The sequence below is a fragment of the Peromyscus maniculatus genome, chromosome 5 (genome assembly GCF_049852395.1).
Source record: "Peromyscus maniculatus bairdii isolate BWxNUB_F1_BW_parent chromosome 5, HU_Pman_BW_mat_3.1, whole genome shotgun sequence".
Taxonomy (NCBI): domain Eukaryota; kingdom Metazoa; phylum Chordata; class Mammalia; order Rodentia; family Cricetidae; genus Peromyscus; species Peromyscus maniculatus.
In genome coordinates this window covers 133,156,411-133,173,824 of record NC_134856.1, presented here as the reverse complement: position 1 = coordinate 133,173,824, position 17,414 = coordinate 133,156,411, and the positions used below count along the sequence as shown (strand labels likewise).

Below are 17,414 nucleotides of genomic sequence, written 5' to 3'. Positions count from 1 at the left end.
ATCAGCCATCCAAGACTGAGCTCACTGCCCTCAGCACTGGGTATATGTGCAGAAGAAGCTGAACCTGCCTCTTCTCTGGCCATCGTCCCTCTACCAAAGAGAGGCACTTTGCCCAAGATGATATCCCCAGGGCAAAAACACTTGCAGAAGTGGCTCCTTTGCCACACTGTGGGCCAGCTCTGGATGGCCAACCCGGTTCCAGACATCATATTGTGGAGCTGGAGAACTTACCGATGAAACACAAAGAACTCTTATTTTCCTTTCCCCTTCTGGAGGAAGCCTTATGTCTTCCCCCCACGTACTGAGCTCTCTGCTCTGCAGAGCTCAGGCTTTAGCTTGTGAGGTCTGGCTCCTCCCTGGTTATGAAAATGGACACAGTCACCCCAGGCAAAGAGGCACCTGGGCGAGGGCCGGGTGGGGTGGGGTTTAAGAAAGGCTGTGATGTTCTCTGAGAAGCAGAATCCTCAATCCATATATGGTAGGACCTTAGCAGGAAGGCTTGCAGGGACAGTTGCCAGCTACTGTGATGCTGCGAGAATCTGCTGAGTTCTTCCTGCCAGACACATCACCAGGGCGGTCGCATGAAGCTGCCCTGAGCGCACTCCCTCAAGATGGCACCTTGCAACAATTCTGGGGGAGATATGCTAACATGCATCTGCAGAGAGATGTAGTTCTGAAAAGACAAATTTTAGTGCAATGTATTTAAAATTCTGCTGTGTGTCAGAAGCTCTGGGATCATTTGCTAAATAACAATGCTGCACCAAGCCTCAGAGTCTCAGTTTCAATGTGTCTGGGGTGAAGCTGGAGTGTGCTTACCTGTCTTCCTTCCTTCTTCCTTCCTTCCTTCCTTCCTTCCTTCCTTCCTTCCTTCCTTCCTTCCTTCCTTCCTTCCTTCCTTCCTTCTTTCCTTCCTTCCTTCCTTCCTTCCTTCCTGCTACCCCCTGACCCCCAGGATCTCACGTTGCATGGGGCTGGCTTCAAACTCAGCAGGTAACCAAAAAGGACCTTGAACTTCTGATTCTCCTGCCTCCACTTCTCGAGTGCTGGGATGACAGATGTGCACCACCATGCTCGGTTTATGTAGTGTTGGGATGGAATGCTGTGCATGTGGTGAGCGCTCGGTCTCAGCTGAAGCCCTGCATGTACCTTTCTAACAGTTCCCCACGGTTCCTGAGGCTGCTGGCCCTGAAAACCCTGTCTTAGGAAAAAGTTGTGAAAAGAGGACAAACTCCAAAGGATGCCATCAGAGGGGAACACCATCAGAGGGGAACACCACCATCAGAGAGGAACACCACCATCAGAGTGGAACACCATCAGAGGGGAACACCATCAGAGGGGAACACCACCATCAGAGTGGAACACCATCAGAGGGGAACACCATCAGAGTGGAACACCACCATCAGAGGGGAACACTACCATCAGAGGGGAACACTACCATCAGAGGGGAACACCACCATCAGAGTGGAACACCATCAGAGGGGAACACCATCAGAGTGGAACACCACCATCAGAGGGGAACACCACCATCAGAGGGGAACACTACCATCAGAGGGGAACACCATCAGAGGGGAACACCATCAGAGTGGAACACCATCAGAGGGGAACACCATCAGAGGGGAACACCATCAGAGGGGAACACCATCAGAGGTACATTCTCCCATTACCCACAAGTTTCCTTGTTAAGCATCCATGGCTCTCTTGTCTTCAGCATTTTATGCCCCGTCATGAGAATCACTTATTCCTGGCTGGTTACCACTGTGGACTCAGGTCCTGCCTGGGCTTAGTTGATAACCCTTATGCAGACGTGGGAAGGAAGTAGGTTTGTTACACAGCCTTGAGAGGTGTAGTTTGGCCAGAACATGAAGATGACCAGCAGAGGGCGATAGTGGGACAGAGATGTCTCTGATGAGGCCGTCATCGGCCTAGATGTCTGGAGGGGTCTACACCTGCCCAGAGTCCTCTTTTCCTACAGCCATGCATATTTGGTTGTGGGAAGAAACTGTGCCTTCTGTAAACATAAGCATTGGCCAAGGGTAAGCTTGCACAGTCTCAAGTTCCAAGAGCAAAGTGAGGAGGAGGAGGTATGGAGCCTCTTCATATACACCCAAATGCCCTGCAGCAAGTCTGTGAAGAAGGGCGGGGTTTTCTCAAAAGATTGACGCTGGATTGGCAAACTGCGCCAGTTTACACTTGCCATTGAGAGAGGGGAACCGTTTCTTCCTCCCCAGCATAGAGAAGCCCACCATCATCTGGCTCTGCATCATAGTAGGGCATCCCTTACCTAGAGCCCTGCTCAAAGCCCTAGTCCCATTACCAGGAATCCTATGTCAGATTTAATTATATCAAAGACTCAGTGTTCATGGCATTTAACAGGCTCCCTCCTCTCTCCAGTAATTCTGATGTTTGCTAATATTCAGAAGTCTGTGGCTGGAAGCGTCTCCTCTCACAGGCATGGGCAGTTTTGGGGATGAGGATGTCTCAATTAAAAGGAGATTCTGAGGTTGAAGTTCTGAGGTGGGATCATGTAATTTAAATGAACTTTGGCGTGATGTGGTGTAACGGTTTAGATTTGCTTTGGTAGCACATACTTTTTTTTTTTTTTTTGTACTTAATGCTGCTGGACTGGAGTCTTGTTTTAAGAGGTATTTCCAGACAGACAAGGAATATACAGACAGACAAGGAAAAGCAGTTAGAAGAAAATGGGACAGATGCTTAGGGGGACATTATGGGAGGTGACAGGGCCAGAAGCAGCAGGGAGAGACACTGCTTTGCTCCATGTTGCCTCCAGCACACTCCCACCCTCAGTTCCTGGTCCATTATGACAGAAATCCCAATTCTTGATTTCCCTGTAGGAAAGAGTTTCAGGACAAGCCATTGGAAACAGAGCTGGAGGTTTGTTTGTTTGTTAAACATTTTCAACAAATGTAGGAACAGAAGTCAGTGGAAAGGGAGACACCCAGGAAAGGATGAGACCTACTCCAGAGCAGGGGTGTGGGCTGCTCATGAGAGTCACTATGGTGTCTCTACAGCTACCGAGTACATTGCGCTTTTGGTGGCTTCTGAAGTCAAACTTCAAGGCTTGCTAAGGAGCTCAAATGAGGTCCCAGGAGGGCCCTAGGGTATTGGATGGGATCTCTGCTGGTAGGAGAAGAGCCTAGGTCCCAGCATTGTTGGGAGTCGGGGTCTTCTACTGTTAGCAAAGGTTTACCCGTGTAAGGACCTTGGGAATATCTGAGAACTGCACTCATTGGCATGTAGGTTGTGGCGTGGTGCCCGGTCCACTGTTTTCTTCTTCATAGAGTTGGCTATGTTGGCAACCTTCACAGCAAAGGCTCTGTGCTGTGCTGGGATTTCTGATTCTCAGCTGACAGGAAGCTTAGCTAGCCTCTGGGGCGAGGGGCGCGTGACAAATGGCAGAGAGGCCAGGAACATCATTTCAGTTGCTCGTCCTTAAGTAGGGCATCTGGGTCCGCTGGGTCCGAGTCCCAGAGGGGATGGTGATGTCCAGTGGCCGAGCACAGGGCGCCACAGAGAGATCCCTGCTCCAGCTTCGGGAGTGGAGCAGGCTTTGCCCACAATGTTTCTCCCTCTTCAGCCTTATCACTCGCTTATTGATGTCTCAGGTTCCGTTTCATCCTCTAACCCGACATCCTACGCTTTGGTTGTCATGGCAAGCAGCAACCTGACTTGTTAGCCTGGGTGGGTTTTCAGATTTTAGACTCAGCAGCAGCCTGTCTGTCTACACATGGGCTCCCTGCTCTGGTCACTTTCCCCAGAGTCACAAAGATCTAGCCTGCCTGCCTGCCTGCCTTTCTTCCTTCTTTGCTGTGTGTGTGTGTGTGTGTGTGTGTGTGTGTGTGCCCACTCACACTCACCCATGTGTGCACAAGAGAGTGCACATGTATGTAAATGCATGTAAAGGCCGGAGGTCAACCACTGGTTTTGTACCTCACATGTCAAATACTTTTTTTTTTAAGTTAAGGTCTCTCATTGTCTAGGATGGCTGGACAGGGGTCCTGTCTCTGACTCCACACCTCTGGAATAAGATCACACTTAGGTGAGTGCTCCCCAAGCACTGCAGGGACCGAGCCGTCTTTCCGGCCCCACACAGCCCTTCACAACGAAGAGACTGGGCATGTGGACATCCTGCTCACAGACGTGACTGAAACAGGCTTGTATTTGTGGAGACCGCTCTCACATGGCTTTGTTAAAAGTGGTCTGCTATTTCCATGTTTGAGCGACCACAGCTTCAAGGCCAGTATCAGGTTAACCTCAGGAGTAAAAAGACATTTTCTTCACTACAAATGGTGAAAACACACTTTAAGTAAGATTTTTTAAAATGCATGTTTCCTGTGACTAGCAGGGCAGAGATTTACTTTGGAAATCAACTTCAAGGGGCAATGTCATCTGAAACTACAGGACCCCAGAAACTCACCAAACAGAAAAGTGACTTTCTATATTATAGCTTATAGACTCTATAAGTTAAGCCAAGTTTAGAGGAGAAAAATCCTCATCTTGTAGTTCTCTTACCACTCACTAAGGACAAAGAAAGGATGAAAAAAGACTTTTCTGTTAGAGTGCATTAATTGATGCTCCATGGTTGGCAGGGCATTTCTTGGGACCTCTCAGTGACAGGTTGTCATGTGATTTAGCACGTGATTAGCGCTGTCCAGTTAACAGGATCTAGACTCCCTGGGAGACCGGCCTCAGGCATGTAGGTGGGAGATCATCTTGATATCTTGATGACTTAACTGACACTCAATGGCCTGACTGTGGGTCATACCATTCCCTGGGCAGGGGACCCTGAACTATACAAATCGATCCGGACAGCAGCATGCTTCCACAGCCTTAACTCTTGATTACCGGTGAGATGTGATCAACTGCTCCAGGCGTTTGCTGCCCCGACTTCCCTACCGTGAACCATAGGCCAGAACAAACCCATTTTTCCTTAGGCTGCCTTTGTCACAGCTACAGGAACAGAAACTAAGACACTACCCAGTGACAAAGTAAGGCTTATTGTGTGGTAAGTAGTGATTAGCTACACTAGGGTACGCGCTCAGTTGGAAACAGAAGAATCCAATGTCCTTTCAACGAAATGATTTTGAGTCATTGAATTTTCAGAAAATTCCAGTCTCTTGCCATCTATTCCAGAAGCTTTCGGTAGAGGGCAGCTAAAGGCTCTTGGCGAAAAGCAGGCGCCATTGGAGCCTCAGTGGCCACCGCAGCGACGGTGCCTCTCCAAAGCCAGAGCTTGAGGAGGGCGGAGCCGGAGGCAGGAGGCCAGAGCAAGAGAGCACCGCGTGGGAGGACTGCGCAGGGCCAGGCGCGTGTACCGGAGGTGCACGTCGGTGGCGTGGTGCTGGTGGTTGCGAGGCTGTGCAGAGCTCAGGCGGGTGCACAAGGCAGCGAGGGGCAGAGTAGGGCTCAGGACGTTGCACTGGGCGTTGCATTGGGCGTTGCACTGGAGGTGCAGGGCTCTGGGCATTGCACTGGGCGTGCAGTACTCTGGGCGGTGCACAGGGGCAGTGCGGGGCGCAGGGCAGCTGACAGCGTCATCAGCCGGGAGCAGCGCGCGCTCCGCCTCAGCAGCCACCGCATCGCGCCGCGCGCAGAGGGTCCCGGAGCTGCGCCTGGAGACTTGCCGCGCTGAGCCGGCTCTCACCAGGTAAGAGACCTCGCCTCTCAGCTGGAGCTGGATGCAGCTCGCGGGTTCACGGAGCTTTTAGCAAGTCCCGGGATCCAGATTACTCTCTGGGGGGTGAAGAGCAAAATACATCCCGAACTGGGAGAGGGGGACCAGCCATCCTTCAGGAGGGGAGGGGAGCGGTGAGCATGAAGCCATCCATAGCTCATTAGGGGAACAGTAGCCTGAGCAGCTAACATTGCTTTGAAAGAGCAAAACCTCTGGGTTTTACACAGATTAGGAATCCCGTCCTAACAGGAGTTGCGGTTGGGAAAATCCTTTGACTGCAGGTATTGTCATGAATGCGGAAGTCGATCCCATGGATTTAGAAAAAGTCACGGAAAGAGAGGTACAGCGAGAGAAAGAAGCTTTCAGAAACGAGAAGAGACTGATGGGGGATTCCTCAAGCTTGGGACCCCAGCCTCTAGACTTAATGCTCTGGAAAGGGACCCACCTCAGCGTCTCCTTTCCCATTTTAAAGACCAGGCTTGGGATATCCACGGGACTTCCCTTCCTTCTCCCGGTGGGAAGCTGGGAACCCAGGCCAGGCTCCCATCTCGTCCTAGGTGTAAGAACGTGGGTCTCCATCAGAGGACGATGACAGCTGACTGGCTGCCCACGGCTTGGTCTTCTCCATCCTATTTTGCAGTTTCACGCCGCCGTTCAGATTCTTGGGGGCTGGGGGAGACTTTGGAACCGGACGCCCCGCGCCTCAATTGTTCCATGGTTTCCAAGGTGGAGCACAATGTAACTTGAGTGGAGGAATTCATGCACAGCCGGCCTTGCTTAGGGATTTATTTCACATTCTGGTCCTTTTACCTTTAGATCGGGCCCCCATGCATGCTAGTTTATCCTAGCAGAAGTTTTATGATTTGCTTTAAAAAGACCCATATAATATTATTTTAAAGGAATATTTTGTAAGTAACAGCAAAAAGCTGAAGTATTTTACATCTCAAGTCATTCCAAATGTGCTCTTTCCCATGGCATTTGGATTCGAGGAGGTGGAGTGGGCGGGAGAGAAAAGAGGAGGATAAAATTAGAATAAATTTAACAAATTTGTATGGGAATCATACTTTTTTTTTAAAAAAAATTGTTGTTGCCTGAAATTACAAAGTGTTCAGTTTTTATCTGTGCTAGCCCTTTATATCTGAGAGACCCCTGAGCTGGGGCACAAGAAGACACAACACCCCACATCCCCCACCCCCAGTTTATCTGAGAAGCAGAAGATGACAGAGGAAGGAGGCCCATTTGACTGAGGACACTGAATTTAGTGCTAGTGCCTCTTCCCTGGATAACACAGGCGAGGAATGGGAAGAGCCAGGGCTAGCTGCTGAATGTAGCCAGGCTCAGGGTCACTGCTCACTACTCAGTTTTCTTGTGTTGGAAACCCATGTGCAGGGCTTAGACAGAAACCTCTGGAAGCTTTTCTCATGGGTGCTTTAGCAGGGATGCTCCTGAGGCTTGGGACACACAGGTGGAGAGGCATGCTGGGCAGGGTGGGGACTCCAGCAGCTGGCTAGCAACCAGTCTTGCCAACACAACTATTTCAGCCTGAGAAGGGCAGATGGGGACCTTGCTGCCAGCTTCACATATGTGTTCCACCCTCACTCGCACACGTAATTCTGTATTTCCACTAGAAATGACTTATTCTAGCCGCAAATGACAGACATCAGATGGAGCAACCCAAATCTCTGAAAAAATAATGGGGCTTGTTTTATAAAGAAAGAAATTACCTCTTGTAGTAAAAAAATATATTGTTGATTCTTGACATCCAAGGGATGGTTGACATGTCGAAATCAGTTGATGGATTTAGATAGAAAGCTCACGTATCCGGGATGAGTGCAGGATGTTTTTGCACCAGAGAATTTCTATGTGACAAAGAGAGAATTTGGTTGCCCCTGGTGTGAAGGCTCTACTGCCTGAGTGTTGAAAGTACTCAGCATTTACTTTTCAGTCCACATAACCAGTGTCCTGTTCTCCCTCTCAGGGCAGCTCCAACCTCTCTATTGGTCATCTGTGCTTCTGGCAGGGACACATTGGCCATGGACAGATGTCATTTCAGGTCTAAACTGATTTCTATGACATTAATTGATTTTGGTAACGATTTTTCCAGGAAACAACTGCTGTATCAAAAATGAAGATGATGGTTTCCATGTTGTCAAAATTGCTGATACTCTTTCTCTCTGTCTGTCTCTCTCTCTTTCCTCTCTCTCTCTCTCTGTGTATGTGTGTTTGTGTGCAAGTGTAGGCAAGTACTTGTGGGTACATGTGCACACAGATGCACATGCACATGCATGTGCTTTAATTAGTGTGGTGACCAGAGATCATTGTTGAGGGTTTTCTTTGGTGGCACTCCTACTTATATTTTGAGGTGGAATCTCTTACTGAATCTGGAGCTCACTGATTTGATTAAGTTGCTGGCAGTGAACCCTAGGGACCCTCGTGACTCTGTCTCCTGGATTACAGACATGAACTGCTGTCCCTGGCTTTTTTTTTTTTAATGTGGGTGTCATGGATCTGACATCAGGTTTTATTTTTTCCTTGACTAGAGTTCTACTGAGCCATCTCTTCAGCCCCAGGGCTCTTTTAAAAGTTACATTTACTAATGCCTGCATACATATTTAGGCATGAACATAATGTTATCTCATTGCTTTCAAACAATGCTTTAGTCTTTATTATGTGGCAGGCAAGTGTCTCTTTGACTTGGCGAGAAGTTTTTGAGGCGATGGGAACTGATGTCCTCTCTCTCTTCTGTTGTTTCTGGCAAGTTCTGAAAAGAGAGTCCTTGCGGCCCTCTTCCTGGGGCAGCAAGTGCTGTCCTGTAAATCAGTGCTGTCCAATAGACACAGAACGGGAGTGCTGCATGTGTAATTCAAACTGCACTATTAGTCACAGCAGAAGACAAAAAGGAACAGGTGAAATCAATTTTAATATTTTTAAATTTAGTATCTCACATATCAAAACTAATCAATTAAAGGTTTATTCGGTATAAAACACCAGTACTTTTTTTCTCTTTTTCTTTCCACATGCTAAATCTTAGATCTACAAGACATCTCAATGCAGATCAGGTACTCAGTGTGGCCAGTGGCTAGTAAAAGCTAAAGGAGGCCCATGAAATGGCTTAGTGGGAAAGAGTGCCTGCCACCAAGCCTGTTGACTGAGGTCAACCCCTGGGATTCCCATGGTGGGAGGAGAGAACCAGTTCTTGCATATTGTCCTCTGATCTCCAAACATTCGCCTTCACACATTCCCTATGCATGCAAAATAAAGAAATAAAACATAATAAGAATGTAAAATAATAATAAAAGTTAAAGCATCAGGTCCATTGCCAATTTAAGACCATTAAAAGCCGGGCGGTGGTGGCGCACACCTTTAATCCTAGCACTCGGGAGGCAGAGCCAGGCGGATCTCTGTGAGTTCAAGGCCAGCCTGGACTACCAAGTGAGTTCCAGGAAAGGCGCAAAGCTATACAGAGAAACCCTGTCTCGAAAAACCAAAAATAAATAAATAAATAAATAAATAAATAAATAAATAAATAAATAAATAAATAAACAAACAGTCATATTGATAAAAGACCTGGCTCTCCCTTCTTTGCCGAAGTCTGGGCCTCTTCTCTCTTTGTGTGTACCTGCACAAGTGTGTGCCTGTGTGTATACACGCACGTGGGTACACTTGTATGTGGAGGCTAGAGGGCCATTTCAGGTGTTCTTATTTTTGGGGAAAGTGTCTCTCCTTGAGTCTGGCCACTGCTTGACTAGACTTTCTGGCCACCTAGCCCCCAGGCTCCACCTGTCTCCACTTTTTCAGCCTTGGGATTACAGATGTGCACCACTGGCTTTTTATGAGCACTGGGCAGCAGACTCGGGCCCTGTTTGCACAGCAGCACTGCACTGACTGAGCTGCCTGCCCAGCCCTCTTATTAACATCTCTGCCAGCAAATAAAGAGGAGCAGCTCAAATAATTGCTGCGATTCTATGGGAATTAGCTGTCTGTGTCTAATCTTCTGGAGACTAGAGTTCTGTTATTGCAGAAACCAGCGACAGGCACCAACTTCTGTCCCAGGAGGCACTGGCCTGAGTTTGCTTCATAGTTAAGTTCCTTTACTGAGAAAGTGCCAGCAAAGTCATTGCTAAGCTCATGAACATTGAGCAGGCAGTGATTTGCTGTGTGGCTAGATACTGTGTCTCTGATCTTTGGTTGCTATTTGCCACCAATATGAGTATTATCAGTGTTTAAATACGCTTATGTTTTTACATCACTAGATAAGGTTTGTGTGAAATGTAATTCTCTACACTTGACTCTTGCAAACCTGCCTGCAGTTTGAAGTGGAGTCGTGAGTGACCCAGATGGGAAGGGTTCAGTGTGGTTTGGCAGATCAGTCAGGGCTGGAGAGGCACCTGCCCATGCCACTGGGCCCTCTGGCTCAGAATCACGACGGGAGACTTTGAAAGAGCACAGCAATCTGTGTAAATAATCTCAGGCAAAATATTTCCAAGGCTAGTTAATGTCTGGAAAGGGATTATTTTTCTTAGAAAATGGGAAAACTCAGGAACTTTCCATTAGGGCTTTTACAATGCACGTCCATACATCCACTCACCCACACACCCATATCCACACACATCCACACACCCATATACCTGTACACCTACATACCCACACACCCACAAACCCACACACCCACAAAACCACAGTCTACAAACCCACTCATCCAAACACACAAACCCACACATCCACATATCCACACATCCACACACCAAAACCACAAACCCACACATCCACAATCCACATACACACACACTCATATACCCACATATCCAAACACCACAGACATATATACCCACATCCACAAATCCACACACTCATATTCCCACACACCCACATACCCACACATCCACACACTACACACCCATATACCCACACATCCACATACCATACTCACTCACACATCTACACACCCATATACCCTGCATATCCATACACCCAAATACCTGCATATCCACACACCCAGGTACTTGCATATCCACATACCCACACCCCTGCATACCAACACATCTATCCCCCAACACCCAACCACATATCCACATACCTGCACATCTGCACACATTCACACACTCATACATACACATACTCACTTACCCACCTGTGCACATTCTCTCATAAAAGCACACACCACACTTTCTTCTTTAATGTTTCCAGAGGAGTGGTCTTCAGACATGCATTGAAGCTTTAAGAATTATTTGGTGAGGGGAAGCTTCCTACCTGTGACCCTTAGATTTCCAGGTATTTTATGTGTGCTTGATGCTGGGATTGAACTCAGGGCCTTCAGCTGGTTCCTTATTGTTACAGCTTTGAAACTTTTGAGTTTGGGGTTGATCTGAGAGAGGAAGATGGTCAGAACCCATGCCTCTGCATTCAAGGCAAAGCCGTGCAGAATGCACTCAGCTCTCTGTGGCATTCAAATCCAATCCTTGAGGATAGCACAGCTTAAGGTTGAACCTTCATAAGCATGGGTTCACCTTTCCAGTGTGACCACTTAGCCCCAACCACCCTAAGTGTACACATCCGAGGTCAGTAGGTTATCTTCGTCTCCTCACATATGGAATGGTTCCCCGAGACTTAAAGAGAGGTATCTATCACTCCCACTGCCCGCCAATGGCTCAATAGCTTGGCCAAGCATCTGGCTCCTTTGTCTTGACCTTGGCCCTCTCTCTTAGGACCACTTTGAACTTCACTAGTGGTTGTCAGGTACCAGAGAGCAGAAGGGGGGAAGATGGGGAGGAGTTGACAAGTGGGTTCTTGTTCACTGATAGGAGCAAGGTGCTCTGGTGTGCCATGGCACAGCACCAACCTCAGATAACAATAATGAACTGCATTTCAACAAGCAAGAACTGATGTGTAGAGTTCTCACCCTGAAGACAATGTCTGAGGAGAGAGATATGCTTAGCCTGATACACAACATATTCAGGTACCAACACTCAACATGCTACATCAATTGTGTGTGTGTGTGTGTGTGTGTGTGTGTGTGTGTGTGTGTGTGTGTGTTTATAACTGTTACTTTTATATATAATTGAAATAAATTAAAATTTAAAAGGATGAGCTAGGGAGAGCGCTTAGTCAATGTAAGCTTAGAGGTGCTTGCATCACAGACATGAAAACCCGAGTTTGAGCCTCAGAATGTGAATGAAAAAGGCAGTGTGGTGGCATGAGCGTGCGATCCCAGTGCTGAGGAGACAGAGACCAGAGGATGCCTGAACTCACGGAACAGACATTTTAGTCTAATAGGTGGGTGCCAGGCCAATGGGAGACTTGGCATCGTAGGAGTGGATGGCATTTCTGAGGGTAATGCTTATCTGGCTTCCATGTGCACACAGATGCAACTGGGCACATATGAACATGCATATACACCCCGACATACATGCACTTAAAAGTTAATTAAAATCAGTGAATGGAAGGAGTTATGTATGCTCCATGTGACCATGGTAGTGAGGTCTGTGTGAGTGCTTGCCAGCAAAGAGTGTGGAATTACCGGAGGGTGGAAATAGCTGGGTGACCTAGATTTGAAAAGCTCCTAAATTACCTATATTATCGTGATAACCAAGCAAAACATTTTTGTTTGGGGTTTGATTTTCCCAGGTGGGTTCACCTGGGAAGAATAGGGAGGGAATAGGGAGTCACCTCCCCTATTTTTTCTTTCCTTTGAATGTTGGTCTGAATCCCTCCATACTTGTGTGCAGTAATTTCAGTAATTTTGAGGGGTGAGAAATGCAAATGTAAATACGGGAGAGAGTGCTTAATAATCTGAGAGTAGGGAGGATTTTTCACAGCTGAGATACTAAAAAGAGAAGATTTGTTAAGTCAGATTCATACATGTGGTAGTTTGAATGTAATTGGCCCCCATAATTTCAGGGAGTGGCACTAGTAGGAGCTGTGGCCTTGTTGGAGGAAGTGTGCCACTATGGGGGTAGGCTTTGAGGTTTCCTATGCTCAGGATACTGCCCAGTGCATCAGTTGACTTCCTGTTGCCTGCAAGATGTAGCACTCTCAGCTCCAGCACCACATATGCGTGCATGCCACCATGCTCCCCACCATGTTGATAATGGACTGAACCTCTGAACTCTAAGCAAGCCACCCCAATTAAATGTTTTCCTTGTAAGAGTTGCCATGGTCATAGTGTCTCTTCACAGCAATAAAAACCCAAACTAGGACAATGCATATTTTGCATTTCTGCCCAAATACCAACAACAACATCAAAGAATTGGCAGCCTATTTCAGTTGATCCTGATTTCATAATTGCAGGGTTTTCGTGGCTTAGACTCATCAGAATCCCTTGAGAGGTTTGCTGGTCTCACAGCTCTAAGACTTGGAGCTGAAGTATAGTTCAGTGATACAGTCTTTGACTGGCATGCAAGAGGCTCTGGGTTTGTGCCTCAGAACTACAAAAGAAAAATAAACAGACAGACAGACAAATAAAAAGTCATGAGCATCTGGTTTCAGCACTTCAATCAGCAGGTCTGATTCAAGATCTGGAAGCTGGTAACCCTGCTTGACCATGAGGAGTTTGAGAGGAACTCATTGTGTAGACCAGGCTGGCCTCAAACTCCCAGAGACCCACTTCAAAACACAAATGATAATACAGCAGTCTCCTTGTGTATTGGGAGATATCCGAACAGAGGGCAAGAACACACAGCGGCCGAAGATACAAACTCCAGCTGCTTCTAACATGAAAAGATGCTCACTGTCTGAGTCAGAAGCACATATTGGGAACTACCAGAAAGGAACAAAGAATTTGACAGCATACTGTAGCAGGCAAACTTGAGGGTGAGGTGACAGAGAAACGAGCAGTGATTTTAGAGTGAAAAGTGTAATGCACTAAGGTTAGGGTTGACTACATCCTTAACCTGGCAGTTCCATGCCTAAGATATTTTTCTCCACAGATATGGTTTTAAAAAATGAGATATTTGCCGGGCGGTGGTGGCGCACGCCTTTAATCCCAGCACTCGGGAGGCAGAGCCAGGCGGATCTCTGTGAGTTCGAGGCCAGCCTGGACTACCAAGTGAGTCCCAGGAAAGGCACAAAGCTACACAGAGAAACCCTGTCTCGAAAAAAAAAAAAAAAAAAAACCCCCCCCAAAAAAAAATGAGATATTTATGTAAAAAGGTTCTTAACTGAGTAAAAGACTCTACAGTGGACTTCTATACAGCTGATAGTGGACAAACTGTGTCTCTCAGTAGACCAGCACTGGACAGACAATAGACCAGTGCTAGACAGACAGCCTGGACAGACAGCCTGGACAGAGTGCTTAGCTTTGTCTCTCTAACTTCCCACCTATGGTTGATCTCTCTCTAATTGTAGACCACTGGATCGTTCCCTCACCATGGTTCTAGACCTCAGTCTGCCCAAGCCATTAACTTGCATGTTAAATATTCCCTTTCCTTCCCATTCATACATTGAATGAGAGCGTTTCTGGCAACTGAGTCAAAAATCATGTTGATTAAGTTGTGGTTTTGAGTCCATGTGAACCAGTGAACCTGCTCTGAGCACACTGGAAGATGGTGGCGTTTGTCTGTCTTGTGTGTTTTGCATTTTCTAACAATTAGTAGTGTTGTTTTTGCATTGGTAGTGTTTTGAGATATTTAAATAGTGACATTCTGAGCATTTTCTTGCCTGAGATTTCCATCTATTAGAATAGCTTTAGCTTCCCTGAGACTCCTTAATGGAAATGCAAGTCAAGCTTTGGGGCAAAGACAGCCACGAGACTGCCAAAGGGGCCCAAAGCTAGGAACTGTAGAAACCCATAGAAGGGATGGGCCTGGGCCTGGTAAGATGGCTCAGTGGGAAAGCTCTCATGCAAGCATGAAGACCTGAGTTCAAATCCCCAGAACCCACTTAAAGGCAGCATGATAGCATGCGCCTGTAATACCAAGGCTCCTACAAGAAGATGGGATTTGGGAAAATCTCCAGATGCTCTCAGACCAGCTAGTGTAGTGGTGAACAACACAGAGACCCTTGTGTGGAAGGCCAGAACTGACACTTGAGGTTGTCTGCGCGCGCGCGCGCACACACACACACACACACACACACTCTTTTTTTTTCCCACACTATATTCCAGACTGCACATGTGCTATATACACATATGTATATACAGACACACAGACCTCCATACTGTGCACACAAACATACCTTCCTTGTTACCTTTCCAAAGGGGTCTAGAGCAGTGGTTCTCAACCTTCCTAATGGTGCAGCCCTTTAATAGAGTTCCTCATGTTATGGTGGCTCCCAACCTTAAAATTACTTCATAACTGTAATTTTGCTACTGTTATGAATCATTACCTGATATGCAGGGTGCTTCTCCCAGAGTGTGTTATCTCAGCCACTACACAATAGTGTAGGTGCCCACTGTTCATTTCTTGGTATGGGTTTTCAGTGAAGCATCCACCACGCACTTGATGAGTCAAAGGATGCTCAGCTGTCGCAGAATGCTGAGACTGTCGTTGCTTTTCTCAGATGTGTGTGATACAGACTTGGAAGTTGTTTGACAGTGTCATGGGGAGTGTGAGAAAAGCTTCCTTTCTCAATGTGTTGGAACCCAGAGCCCGATGCTCAGGCTGCAAGCCTCCATTGGTTTACAAGGCTTACTGCACTTGCTGTCCTGACCACACCTGGGCGTGGCATTACGTGACTGAAGATTCTTGTATAACGGATAGTGTCTTGTATAATGGATAACACTTCTCCTCGGCTCTGTTGTCTTATGCAGAACAGACCTCATCTTTCTGGTCCTCTAGGATGCTGTGTCTTCCTTCTCCTTACCCCCTACATGTTTACATTCAGTTGAATTTGAGCTGAAACACCCCCGTCCACAGAATCTCACTTCATTTATCTGGAGAATGAGGCCACGGATGCCTGGATCACCCTCAGGTTCTCGCTGAGTGTGTCTGGGTTAGGGAGAATGGGTGTGTCTGTCGGTGTGTATACATGTTTGTGCACGTGCTGGTGGACATGCATGTGACACTAAGAAGTCAAACTCAGGTGTTGTTCCTCAGGTGTTGTTCCTCAGGAGCACCTTGTTTTATGGGACAGAGTCTCTCGCTGAACCCGAAACCTGTAGATTCGGCAAGGCTTGCTGGCCAGTGAACTCTATGGATCTGCCTGTCTCCACCTCCCCAGTGCTGGGATTACAAGCATTCACCACAACACTATTACAGCATGCTTGTGTGGATTCCAGGGCTCGGGCTTTGTTCCCCAAGCCTGCATGGCACGTACTTTATCTCCTAACGGTGCCCCTCACCCAGCACTAGTTGCTCTGATGCCCTACTGTTTTCCTTTGCTGGTGCTTTAGGCTGCATTTCCTCAAACCTGCTTCGTCCCTCTGCAGACTACCACGGATCTCTCCAAGGGCAGCCCACTGTCCTTGGGTGGCCCTGTGATGTTGGCTGCGCCTCCCTCCCAGGACCCTTTTGTGTGGCCCGCCCTCGCTGACAGTAGTTCTCCCTATATCACCTGAAAGGCTCACACAACCCCCTTGTGCAAAATGTGTGGCCTTGCACCAGCTTGGACAGTCGTTCACCAGAGAGCCGTGGGTGGGACAGGAGCAGCAGCTCACTATCTTGCTATGGTGGTAATGACACAGGCCCCTGCTCTTGCAGCTTAGGACTCGCTGGAGAGATCCACTCATGGGGCAGGAGAGAGGGCTCTGCAATCTAAAAGCATCACTGTTCTTACAGACGACTCCAGCTTGGGTCCTAGCGCCCACACTGAGCATTTCACCGCTGCTTGTTACTCCAGCTCCACGGGAATCCAGTGCCCCCTTCTGGCCTTCAAAGCACAGATATACAAATAATTAAAAAAAAAAAAAGTTTTAAGGTGGGGGTGGGGGGAATCCAATCACCAAGACACTTGTCATCACCACAGATTTATAAAAGGTGCCAGAGCAGGAAACACGGGCTCTAAGGTAGAACTCTGCCCAGGGATTGTCGCCCAGGGCCAGCTGATTAACCCACCCTTCTCAGTTTGTTCCTTAGAAGCACAATGTAGATTCATTCATGCCCTGAACAGACTGTTTGCACACACTTCCTGTGGGCTGGCAATTCTCACCCCTTGGGGGTCCAGCAGCAGCAATGAATGGAGCAGATGAAAAGCCCATGGATGGCTTTTATAAAGCAGTAGTACAAACAAGCTTCAGAACGAGGAAACTGCAGGGAGCCAAGAAGGCCTGTGTGCCCCAGACACGAGAAAGAGGAAGCCACAAACCACCAGGGGATGAGACTTGGCTGTAAATCGAGGCAGCTTGGCCAGAGACATTCTCACTGAGAAGGCTGATATTTGAGCACAAGCCTGGAGGAGACCAGGATGTGAGGCCTGTAGAAGTCTGGACAAAGAGTGGTCTGGATGGAAGGACCAGCTAGTAGGAAGGTCCTGAGATAGGAGCATGCTTGGTGTGTCCAGGAGCAGTGGAGACTTGTGTGGCTGGGAAGAAGTGAGCAAGGGGTACAACGGTAGAAGACAGGTGTGTGTGTGTGTGTGTGTGTGTGTGTGTGTGTGTGTGTGTGTGTAAGGAAGTCAAATTATTGGCTTGTCCTCCCAGGAAGACAGCATAGGGGCTGATTGAGGGACTTGAGCATGAGTGAGTGTTCTGGAGCCCATGAGGATCGGAATGGCCCAAGGACCACACGAAATCGAAATTGGCCAGCTGGACGACAGCTTCAGAAAGCCTGGTACTAGACATAGGCCCGTG

The 17,414-nt window shown here is 47.7% G+C and overlaps 1 protein-coding gene across 2 annotated transcripts in view; it reads left to right on the top strand.

Moving 5' to 3' along the window:
* Diras2 (DIRAS family GTPase 2) overlaps window positions 1–17,414 on the top strand; it is a 48,071-nt gene that overhangs the window by 10,762 nt on the left and 19,895 nt on the right. Inside the window, exon 1 of one of the 2 annotated variants that reach the window (XM_006976846.4) lies at window positions 5,211–5,665. The exons of the other annotated variant lie outside the window; for it this stretch is intronic. The gene's annotated coding sequence lies outside the window, so the exon portion shown is untranslated. Of the gene's footprint in view, window positions 1–5,210; window positions 5,666–17,414 lie in introns of those variants that run through there. 2 annotated transcript variants of the gene reach the window in all.